Raw genomic sequence first — 12,234 nt, 5'->3', positions numbered from 1 at the left:
AGTTTAGTTGAGTCACTTTTTAGCGTCTCTATATATTATGCGCCTGAATCTGACCTCCGTGTGAAAAGTTATGACCATTTGAATTTCTCAAGAGCTTTCGTTGTTCAATTTCGAGCGTCTCGATATATTATGCGCCTGAATCTGACATCCGAGTTAAAAGTTATGACCATTAGAATTTCTTGAGAGCTTCCGTTGTTTAATTTCGAGCGTCTCGGTATATAATGCGCCTGAATCGAACCTCCGAGTTAAAAGTTATGACTATTTGAATTTCTCAAGAGGTTCCTTTGTTCAATTTCGAGCGTGTCGATATATTATGCGCCTGAATCTGACATCGGAGTTAAAAGTTATGACCATTTGCATTTCACGAGGGCTTCCGTGGTTCAATTTTCAGCGTCTCCATATATTATGCACCTGAATCTGACATCCGAGTTAAAAGTTATGACCATTTGAATTTCACGAGAGCTTCCGTTGTTCAATTTCATGCGTCTCGATATATTATGCGCCTGAATCTGACCTCCGTGTGAAAGGTTATGACCATTTGAATTTCTCGAGAGCTTCCGTTGTTCAATTTCAAGGGTCTCGATATATTATGCGTCAGAATCGGACCTTCGAGTGAAAAGTTATGACCATTTGAATTTCTCGAGAGCTTTCGTTTTATAATTTCGAGCGTCTCGATATATTATTTGCCTAAATTAGACATCCGAGTTAAAAGTGATGACCATTTGAATTTCTCGAGAGCTTCCGTTGTTGAATTTCGAGTGTCTCGATATATTATGCGCCTGAATCGGACATCCGAGTTAAAAGTTATGACCATTTCGATTTCTTATAAGCTTTCGTTGTTCAATTTCGAGCGTCTCGATATATTATGCGCCTGAATCGGACATCCGAGTGAAAAGTTATAACCATTTGAAATTCTCAAGAGCTTCCGTTGTTCAATTTCAAGCGTCTCGATATATTGTGTGCCTGAAATCGACATCCGAGTGATAAGTTATGACCATTTGAATTGCTCAAGAGCTTCCATTGTTAAATTTTGGGCGTCTCGATAGATTATGCGCCTGAATCGGACCTCCGAGTTAAAAGTTATGACCATTTGAATTTTTCGAGAGCTTCTGTTGTTCAATTTCGAGCGTCTCGATATATTATGCGCCTGAATCTGACATCCGAGTTAAAAGTTATGACCATTTGAATTTCACGAAGGCTTCCGTTGTTCAATTTTTAGCGTCTCTATATATTATGCGCCTGAATCTGACCTCCGTGTGAAAAGTTAAGACCATTTGAATTTCTCGAGAGCTTCCGTTGTTCAATTTTGAGCGTCTCTATATATTATGTGCCTGAATCTGACATCCGAGTTAAAAGTTATGACCATTTGAATTTCTCGAGAGCTTCCGTTGTTCAATTTCGAGCGTCTCAATATATTATGCGCCTGAATCTGACCTCCGAGTTAAAAGTTATGACCATTTGAATTTCTCAAGAGCTTCCGTTGTTCAATATCGAGCGTCTCGATATATTATGCGCCTGAATCTGACATCCGAGTTAAAAGTTATGACCATTTGTATTTCACGAGAGCTTCCGTTGTTCAATTTCTAGCGTCTCTATATATTTTGCTCCTGAATCTGACTTCCAAGTTTAAAGTTATGACCATTTGAATTTCGCGAGAGCTTCCGTTGTTCAATTTCGAGCGTCTCGATATATTATGCGCCTAAATCTGACATCCGAGTTAAAAGTTATGACCATTTGAATTTAACGAGAGCTTCCGTTGTTCAATTTCGAGCGTCTCTATATATTATGCTCCTGAATCTGAACTCCGTGTGAAAAGTTATGACCATTTGAATTTCTCGAGAGCTTCCGTTGTTCAATTTCGAGCGTTAACTCGAGTCACTTCTTCTACCAGCTTACCAACCTGAATTTCTGCACTTTTAAAAGCTCGTTGAATAGATCCAATTGTATCCTTGAATTGCATTAACAAAGTATCTAGATTGGAACTTCATCTTGGTTCATTTTGATAGTATAGTTGTAACTCTGGTTCCCCGTGATAATCTTCTAAGGAATAGCTCTTGCCAAAATGAATCTCCTGATTTTGTAGGGAATTATGATTAGCTTTAGAGCTAGCATGATATGCCATGAATTTTGCAAACAGACTTTCAAGATCAGGGGTTCTTTCTTCTTCATATTGATTGTAAGGATTTAACTCCAGTCTCCACCCAGAATTATTCATGGAATAAAGATAATGATTGTCCTTGTAATGCTTTCTTCGACAAAAAATCACAATTCATTTGTGGAATAGAAATAACAATCTCCATGATGTTGAATCAGAAGATTGAACTTCTTCATCTAATACGGAAGCTACTGTCCTGCCTTGCAATAGTTTCCTTCCTCTTTCGACTCGGTTTCTTCTTAAAGTAGCTTCAATTTCCTAGTCTAGAGGAACTAAATGACCTGTAGGAGATCTATGCATACAAAACACTGTCAGAAACAAGGTTATCCAATTTAAGAAGAAAACAACTATAAACAAAACAAGTATTCACAAGTAATAAAAGAATAACAAATAGACACTTAAAGAACTGAACTAAACTTCCCAAAAAATAGAAAGAAGTTCCCTGGCAACGGCGCCATAAACTTGTTCGACGGCCGACAAGTGCATCGGATTACGCAAGTATTATAAAACGGTAAGTTAATACCAAGTATCAAACTCTTGGGGAACTTGTTTTACTTGGTAAAGTTGTGGTTCAGTAAATAAGTGTCTTTGGATGAAAGTTTGGTGTGTGGTATGGACAAGTATGCAAACTAAACTATTCAAAAGTAAATCACGTGAGTAGTGGTCTGTGAAAACAGATAAAAAACGTGTTGGTCTTCCTATTGGATGACTGATGTTATTAAGGATTTTCTCTGCCTAACAATGTTCATGTGTTCTATGTTGTCTCTTGGACTACTAAACCTCGATGTCTTGTGCAAGTTTAGCCTAATCCTAATCAAGCGTCGTCCTCAGATCCCTCTTGTTGGACTAAACTTAACCAGAACCGCATTAAGACATAACATAACAAAAGCTAGGCTACCGTACCCCAATGTCTCGTGAAAATACGATAAGCTAGCCCTGTCCTATCAGGTTCTAAGGATCAAACAATTTCCCAATGTTGAGTGACCCTAACTAAGCATGCAAGTGCATGATCAAGGCAAAGGCACACTAGAATTAAGTACTGATAGCATAGTGAACACATAAAACATCATTAAATAGATATGAAAGTATTTACATCAAGTACCCCATAGGAAGAACCAACTGAGGATTTAGCTCTCCATAGTAGGGAAGCTTCCTTTACAACAATGAGAAGAGAAGATGAAAGATAGAAGAAATACAAGTAGTGGGGATGTCTCCTCCACCTCTAGAAACCTCACAATCTCTCAAAATCTCATCCAAAGCTCTGCAAGATGGCTTCCTCTTCAAGCTTAGCTCTCTCTTAGTCTCTCCACAGCTAAAAACTCTCAAAAAACTCCATCCTCTCAGAAATCGTGATTTCAACTTAAATAGGCAATCCTGTCGGTGGACGCGCGCTTAGCGGAAGATGAGCTCGCTTAGTGCCAGTCACACTCGCTCAGCCTAAAGATGAAGACGATGCGCTTAGCGAGTTGGATTTCGCTCAGTGCCTCTATACAGCTCATCCTTCTTCCAGAATTGTCCCCGTGCTTAGCCATCAGATGATGCGCTCAACGGGCGACACACTTAGCTAGATGATGAGTGGCTTAGCAAGTTCATGAAATCTGCACTTCACCAATCTTGCCTATTTTACCTGAAATTGAAGTGGAAAGATCATTAAATACACAGAACTGGGATACAAAGTACCTATTACCTAAATTATCAAAAAGTAATTACAATACTACCATAAACAACTATACATGGGAGGAGTTGTATACAATTTACAACAGTGTTTTACACAAAAGTTAGTCGTATTGACTGACTAACAGGCCACTAGATCTACCTAATGTCAAGATAAGGTCATCAAATTCTATAAGGATATGGGTGATTTTATCAACAATTAGAATCTCACACCATCCGAGATCACTTTCTATCGCGGTGTCTACGGGGAAGAGATGGCTTCGTCTGTCGAGGAATAGGATTCCCCGGGAGATGAGAGCTATCCTTCTAAGGATATGACTTTGCCCTATGTAGTTGGTGGGTATTGAGAAGTGACTACTCTAAGTGTAGAAGTATTTTCCATTTTTTGATGTATATGTGGGGTGGGAAGATTTCTATACTTAGTGTGGTGATATTTTATTGTATTAATTCTCTTTGTGATATTGTATAATATTTTTAGGGGTAGTGAATATTTTATCTTTTCTGGAAGTAGTTGTAACTATTTTAATCCATCTATGTCTATATGTTAAGGGTCACTGAGACTTAATATGTATGATTACGTATTTTTTCAGTTTATCATCATTTAATTTTATGCAAGTTAATTCTTTATAAGTTGTACTTTATTATAGCATCGTGTGAGGATGAAAGAAAAATGACAACCACTTTCAAAATGGCTTTTAAATAGAGGATGCATTTTCACAATACCCTTTATTCATGAGCATTTTAATATACATACATGCTTTAATCAATCACAGTACCCACTGATGGTCAACTTGTTAACATTTCTACAAAATCCCTTACTGAAGAAAAGGTTGATTCTATTAAGGGATCAACTAGGAATGGCCTTAGAAAGGAATGATTAATGTCTAAATGCCTAATAAGTTACACTCTGCATCTAGAGGACACATTATCCTTTGACCACAAACAATCATTCCTCAAACACTTCCGCCACCACCTACTCACTCTGATACTCCACCCCCCCCCCCCCCCACTTAGGATCAACAATGATGGCCTTCATCATTTCTTTCACCTTCAAACATATTTTTTTTTGCTAAAGACAAAAGGGGAGAAGTTTATGGAAGTATTTTTTATGTAAAAACCAGTCAAATAATAAAGTAAGGTGTTTTGAAAGAGTCTAATATATTTGTGTTTTTAGTTGCATCCACTCATGTATAAGTATATTAGACTTAGGTGGAGCTGAAAACTACCACACATAACATTCTGATTTGTTGTCATTCATAGTGATATTATTATGATATATAGATGCAATATTCATTGCTCAAAATTTATAAAGTTTATCATTGTCAAAAAAGGGGAGATTGTTAGACACTGGACAATCCAGCACTAGATAACCCAGACATCATTTTTAGACACTAGATGGTCCATCTTGGACGACCTAGACATCTCTTAAGGTTTTGATGAAAACAAAGATATAAATTTGGGTTAGCCATTTTGTTACATGTAAGTCAACAAGTTTGACGACTAGAAGCAACACAAGTGAGACTTATCCATTGGTGGATACTCAGTCTACTAGAAGTAGGAAGTTCTCATCCAATCCATCCAAACACTAATTGGAATATGCATTTTATTTGAATTATCAATTTATGCTAGTTTATATGATTTTGTTTAAAAGGAATAAATCTTCAAATCAATCTTAGTTTTCCTTTTATGAGTCTAACGACCATATTAAGTTATGAATGATAGATATGGAAAGTTCTTATCATATCAGACAGAAACACACGATTTTGGTTATTTCAGGAAACATGATCAATCTCCACAATGGTCATATTATTCAACCCCAAAGATACTCTCTAGAAATACAAGCTTATTTATACCTATAAATACGACATCAAGGAATAAAGAAGGGAGACGAACACGTAAAGAAAAACAAGAGTCATGAATCAATAAACAAGAGAAAAGGAAAGAATTTGTTGAGAAATACACTAAGCGTAAAAGAGTCCATCATTTGTGATATACAAAGTACATGTGAGAGATTATAACTTCATTGTAAACTCACTCTTTGAAAACTTCTATTTGTGAAATTCAAGAGTGGCTTAGTACAAAACAATATTTGGGTGTTCTTAGATTCAAGGGGAGTCTAAGGGTTGTGTCAATAGTGGCCTTGAGAATATTCGTAAGCTAGAAGTGGCATAAAAGAATACTTGTTGTAATCAAGTTTGACTAGTTGAACCCTTTATTGGTTGGTAGAGGAAAACTGAACGTAGCTCAGGTTGAGTGAACTAGTATAAAATGAAGTATTTTTATTGGTATTCTTTAGCTCAAATCTAGGTGAAATTTTGCTCACCTTGGAGAGCTGATCCAACTCAAATTCACTTGGGCGAAATGTGGCTTGTCTGGGCGGATTCTACTCCAACAAATTTTACTGCTTCGGTGAAAATATCATATCGCATACTCCGTATGTTATTTTGACAATCTCAATGGTGAAAACGTGAATAATTGGGTTACAAGCCTATATTCCAAATTTGAAGGTGATCCAATGGTTAACGAATCTAGGATTGCGGTTTTACTAGAACACGTTTAGGTACAACTTGAAATCTCATAATTTCAACCTAAGTCAATAAAACTCCACATAGCTCAACATCCACATCAAGCAAATCACACATGGCTAATTCACACAACATCTTAACTCATCCAAATTAATTAAGTAATAAAATAACACAAGAAAATATCAAACATCTATTTTCAGTTATCAAAATTTCAGGGCATTACACTTCTATGTAGTGTAGACTTCAGTATCTTCATTCTTTTGTTCAACAGCGTAAATCCTTGATTAAGTGGACCCTTCAAGGATTTGAAGGAGAATTGGATGCAACTCAACAGTTTGATTGAGCCAATGTAAAACAAGTGTTTATACTCTCTCTTTAAGATTTAACTAGTTTTCTCTTGTGATCCTTTTAACACACCTTGGATACACAAGTTCCTAGTAAAATCTATTTTGAGAAAACAATTTTTGGCCTCTTTGGACAATCTCTATTTATAACTTTGCTTTACGAAACTTGGCTACAAACTATGTTGAACTATCTTTAAGCAAATCGTTTTTCCCAGTGTTTTGTCATATCTACTTTCGAAAAGGTTTTCAACTTTAGGAAAAAGTTTTAAGTTTTCACTACCACATTATTCATGGTTACCCTTCATGCTTTTTGGTTAGCTCTCTTTAATGATTACTGTTCCGGGTGATTTTGACTTGTCTTGCATGGTTTCTAGAGTTTGGCTTTTTTGGGGGGAAACTGGTAACACTTTTCATGTGATGAGGCTGATCCAATTTTCTATCCTCGAGTCGTGAAGGATGTTGCCAAATACAAAGGAAATTATATTGTAAAGATGGTATAGATAGTGGGATATGTTTTCGGGGATTGAGGGACATTAAATGCACGGGTCTATTGGAATTTGTTTTGGGATGATAGGATTTGAATATAGTGTGGTATAAGAATATTGGAACACCATGTAACCAAATAGGTAGACCTTCTTCTTATTGGGCGGAATCTATGCCTCGAAGGCTTCCATTCTACATGGATAATGCTTCACACCTTCATGCTTCTTGATAAAGTTTTGTCTTAATTCAAGCACACAAAGAAAACCAAATATCATATGTCTAGCATTACAATTTTCTTTTGAAAAGTTTGCCATCATTAAAAATTTCAGTTCAATTTTTTTATCGCTTCAACAAAAGCTATTGAACATTTCATCAATAGGCACATGCTTTTTCGTGTTGAATAACTCACATTGATGACTTAGGAAGTTGATTTTAGACTCTTTGTAACACCCAGAAAATTACAACTCAATAAGTTTTTATATTCTTTCTTTTCTGAGTATTTGCCTGAGACTGAATTTTGTAGTGAATAAATTGTTAAAAAGCATGTGAGCGCTTAATTATGAACTTGACTTAAATAATGGAGTTTATTGAGAATGATACATGGACTTAGAAATTAATTTAGTACCTATGCAAGGATTTAGAGAAAAGCCATGACATAATTAAGCACAAAACATCAAGTGTCATGGGGAATGTCATAAAACATAATAAGACGGTGTAGTCATGAATGTGGGTTTGTGATGGGATGTGTGCTTGAATGCATGTGTGTGATGTATGTAGTCATTGTGTTATTCGATTGTGAGGATCGTGAAAAGGGAAACCTTCTGTTTGTGGTCTAGTGTGACCGAGAATGATGAAGGGGCATCAAAGCGAGATGCATGCCGATTGAGAATCGAGGTGCATGCAATGTGTGGTTGCCAAGATGAAGTGGATCATGTGGGATGTCTGATCATATCATTACTTTTGTGAGGCAACTATGCCCATGTAGGAGAAGAGATCATCGTGAAATGATTTGTAATATGTTGAAGCATCATCTCGCACTGTGGTAATGAAAATCACATTGATCCGGGGGACAATTCCAGTAGGGAGTGTTGTTGAGGAGTCAATCCTCAAATCAATAGATGACCACATAGTAGTATCTGGGAGATGATCATCCTTGGGGTGTGGCATTGAATTATGATGTTAGATCACATGAGCCAACTTGGCAACCCAGACATAGTATGTAAGTTATCATCAGCTGGTGAGAGCCTATTGTTATATCATGTTGATGGTGTACTCCCAACAATCATCCAGCTTAAAATCATAAGTGTAGAAGCAAAGCTTCATGGTGAATCAAAGGTGATTCAAAGGTGTTTTGATGATAACAATGATGATAACAAAAGATGATGACAAAGGTGATGACAAAAAGCTCAAAGATCAATCAAAGAACAACTTAAGTGAATCAAAGATCAATCAAAGAACAACTCAAGTGAATCAAGAACAATTCAAGAGTTCAAGATAAGAATCAAGAAGAATTCAAGACTCAAGACGAAAGTTAAGAGTCAAGAATCAAGATTCAAGGTTCAAGATCTCAAAAATCAAGATCAAGATTCAAGACTCAAGATTCAAGAATCAAGAGAAAGCTTAATCAAGATAAGTATAAAAAGTTTTTCTCAAAAATTGAGTAGCACATGATTTTTCTCAAAACATGTTTACCGAAGAGCTTTTACTCTCTGGTAATCGATTACCAGATTGCTGTAATCGATTACCAGTAGCAAAATTGTTTTGAAAAAGTTTTCAAATTGAATTTACAATGTTCTAATTAATTACAAAATTCTGTAATCGATTACAATATTTTGGTAATCGATTACCAGTGCCTTTGAACGTTGAAATTCAAATTCAAAAGTGAAGAGTCACATCCTTTCACATAAAAGCTTTGTGTAATCGATTACACTAATTTGGTAATCGATTACCAGTTATTGTTTCTGAATTAAATCAAAAGATGTAACTCTTCAAATAGTTTTTGACTTTTTCAAATTGGTTTTTAAGTTTTTCTAAAAGTCATAACTCTTCTAATGGTTGTCTTGACCAGACATGAAGAGTCTATAAAAGCAAGGCTTTGTTTTGCATTTTCAACCAATCTTTCTAACACTTATTCATACAATCCTTTACAAGCCTTGAATCTCTTTGAACTTCTTCTTCTTCTTTGTGCCAAAAGCTTTCCAAAGTTTTCTGGTTTTCTAAGCCTTGAAAACTTGTGCTATTCATTCTTTTCATCTCTTCTCCCTTTGCCAAAAATAATTCGCCAAGGACTAACCGCCTGAATTCTTTTTGTGTCTCTCTTCTCCCTTTTCCAAAAGAACAAAGGACTAACTGCCTGAATTCTTTTGTGTCTCTCTTCTCCCTTGTCAAAGAATTCAAAACGACACAGTCTGAGAATTCTTTTGATTCTTCCCTTTCCCTTATACAAAAGTGTTCAAAGGACTAACCACCTGAGAATTCTTTTGTATCCCCATTCACAAAGTATCAAAGGTTTAACCGTCTGAGATCTTTGTCTTAACACATTGGAGGGTACATCCTTTGTAGTTCAAGTAGAGGGTACATCCTTTGTGGTACAAGTAGAGGGTACATCTACTTGGGTCTGACTGAGAATTAGAGAGGGTACATCTCTTGTGGATTAATTCTAGTGGAGGGTACATCCACTAGGGTTTCAAAGAGAACAAGGGAGGGTACATCCCTTGTGGATCTTTGCTTGTAAAAAGATTTTTACAAGGTTGAAAGAAATCTCAAGGACCGCAGGTCACTTGGGGACTGGATGTAGGCACGGGTTGTTGCCGAACCAGTATAAAAACTCTTGTGTGTTTGTTTTCTTCTTCCCTACTCTTTTACTTTCCGTTGTGCATTTAATTTCCGCTTTTACTTTCTGTATTCTCTTCTACCCCTTATTCTCTTAATAACATAGTAAAAACCTTAGAAGAGTAAATTTTTAATTGGTAAAAGTTTAGGAATAATTAATTCAACCCTCCCTTCTTAATTATTCTGAGGCCACTCGATCCAACAATAAGACCATTATGTTTCGGGAGTTCCAATGGCAGCAAGCCCATGTGAAATAAGATTTGTGAGTTGACCTATGGGCTAATGAGGAAGACTGAGGTGTGCCTTGAGTATGTATGTGCTTTGTCTTTAGTATGCTTTATTTGTGACCTAAGAGTGTGTTTGGATGAGGAAATTTAAAATTCTGAAGAATTTTAAATTCTGAGAATTTCAAATGCTTCAATTTAAATTCCTTCATTTTTAAAATTTTGTATTTAGATAAAAAATTAGATTTCTTCATTTTTAAAATTTTGTGTTTGGATAAAGAAATTAAATTTCTTCATTTTCAAAATTTTGTTTGGATAAGGAAATTGAATTTCTTCATTTTTAAAATTTCTTATTTTGATAAAATAATAAAATGCATTCTCTTTTGAAATTTTATATTTTAATAAAAAAATTTAATAAAATTATTTTTTTCATTAATAAATTCTATGTACCATTTGTCGAGTGTGATATTCCAATAAATATGTACTATTTTAATCTATTTCAATTAAAAATATATAATTTAACTATTTAAATTATTATTTCATTTACGACACACTATTAAAGTTCAAATTCTTTCATAAAATTCTTTCAAATTTCAAATTCTGAAGAATAGAATTATGTCTAAAACAAGATGAGAAGGCTTATTCAACTAACACTTACAAATAGGACTGTATTGTATATCAAAATACAAGAGGAGAAAACAATAAAAGCAAATAAATGACATTGACCTCCTTAATTACACTAATTATTAGATCAATGGCACAATTAACATAAATTTTTTTATAATAAATCGAAAGAAGAAAATAACTAAGAAGCAATAGGAAAAAAAAAAGAAAAAAAAAAGGCTGCATTTGCAGCCTAATAATGCAATTAATCGTGTACAAAAGGTGGAGAAAATTAAAACAAAACCCCACAGCAGAAAATGGAACCACCAGCATGAGACCTCACATCTTCGCGAAAGCCTGGCGGGGACGATAGCTGTGAGGGTTGTCCATCAAATCCCGATGAATTCTCTGGTGACAAAGCGTCATCATCCGGTGGAGGAGCATTATCAAGAGGCTTAGCAGAAACTATCGGATTTCTCCCGAGAATCTCCCTCGGCAAGAGAACCTTAGAAACCCCAAAAATTGCGACTGGATAACACGGTCTGCGTAATTGAGCCCTGAACGATGCCAGTGTTGATTGCGACAGAGCCGTTAACGCGTGAAATGTTGAGCGTGAAGCTGCCAGCACCCATGGCCTCAGTAGCCAGGGTTGGTTGAAAGGGGTTAACCACGGATTCAAGAGAACCGAGAGGATAATATTTAAGTTAACTAAAATTCCTTATCAAAATACTCCAATTTCAATTTCTTTTCAAATTTTTATCCAAACATCTTATTTAATTGAAAAGTAATAAAATCCTTTAAAAAATTGAATTACCCTATCAAATTTCTCCATTCAAAGATACTTTAAGGAACATCTGTTTGGTGGTTTGTGCATAGACCGGAAGCTCACCCATACAACCAACATCTTTTCAGATTGTCATAGCGCAGGCGTGACCAAGGTACCATGTCATGACTTGGATAATTGAGGGCTACTATTCCCATTGTGAGGAGTATCATTGTGGTGATTTTGTTGGATTCCTCAAAGCTTGTGTGATGAAGATAAACGAACTAGATACAACCCCCAGATGTTTGACTTTCTTCTTTCGTGGATCAAGATGACACCACCATATTACGGTCTTGCTAGGCCTGTCGAGATTATCAAGTTGTTGTCCAATTTTGATGTCAAGTCGGAGGATTTTAAGGAGACTTTACCTGCTGCCAAGTCACCTAGGACCGTGCTCACGGTAACTCGCACTTTCCCATTAGGGACTAGATGTCCTCTAGTGCTAGAGATTGCTGTGAAACAGGGTACATCGTCTGAAGTAGGGATTCGAGCTTATTAGTTGAAGGACCAAAAGGATCCAGAGCTGATGGAGGAGGACACAGAGGAGACTCCTAACGGCGATCTCGCTAGG

This window comes from Glycine max, chromosome 14, assembly GCF_000004515.6.
Source record: "Glycine max cultivar Williams 82 chromosome 14, Glycine_max_v4.0, whole genome shotgun sequence".
NCBI lineage: Eukaryota > Viridiplantae > Streptophyta > Magnoliopsida > Fabales > Fabaceae > Glycine > Glycine max.
The sequence above is the reverse complement of the archived record's forward strand: the minus strand, read 5'-3'. Positions refer to the sequence as shown.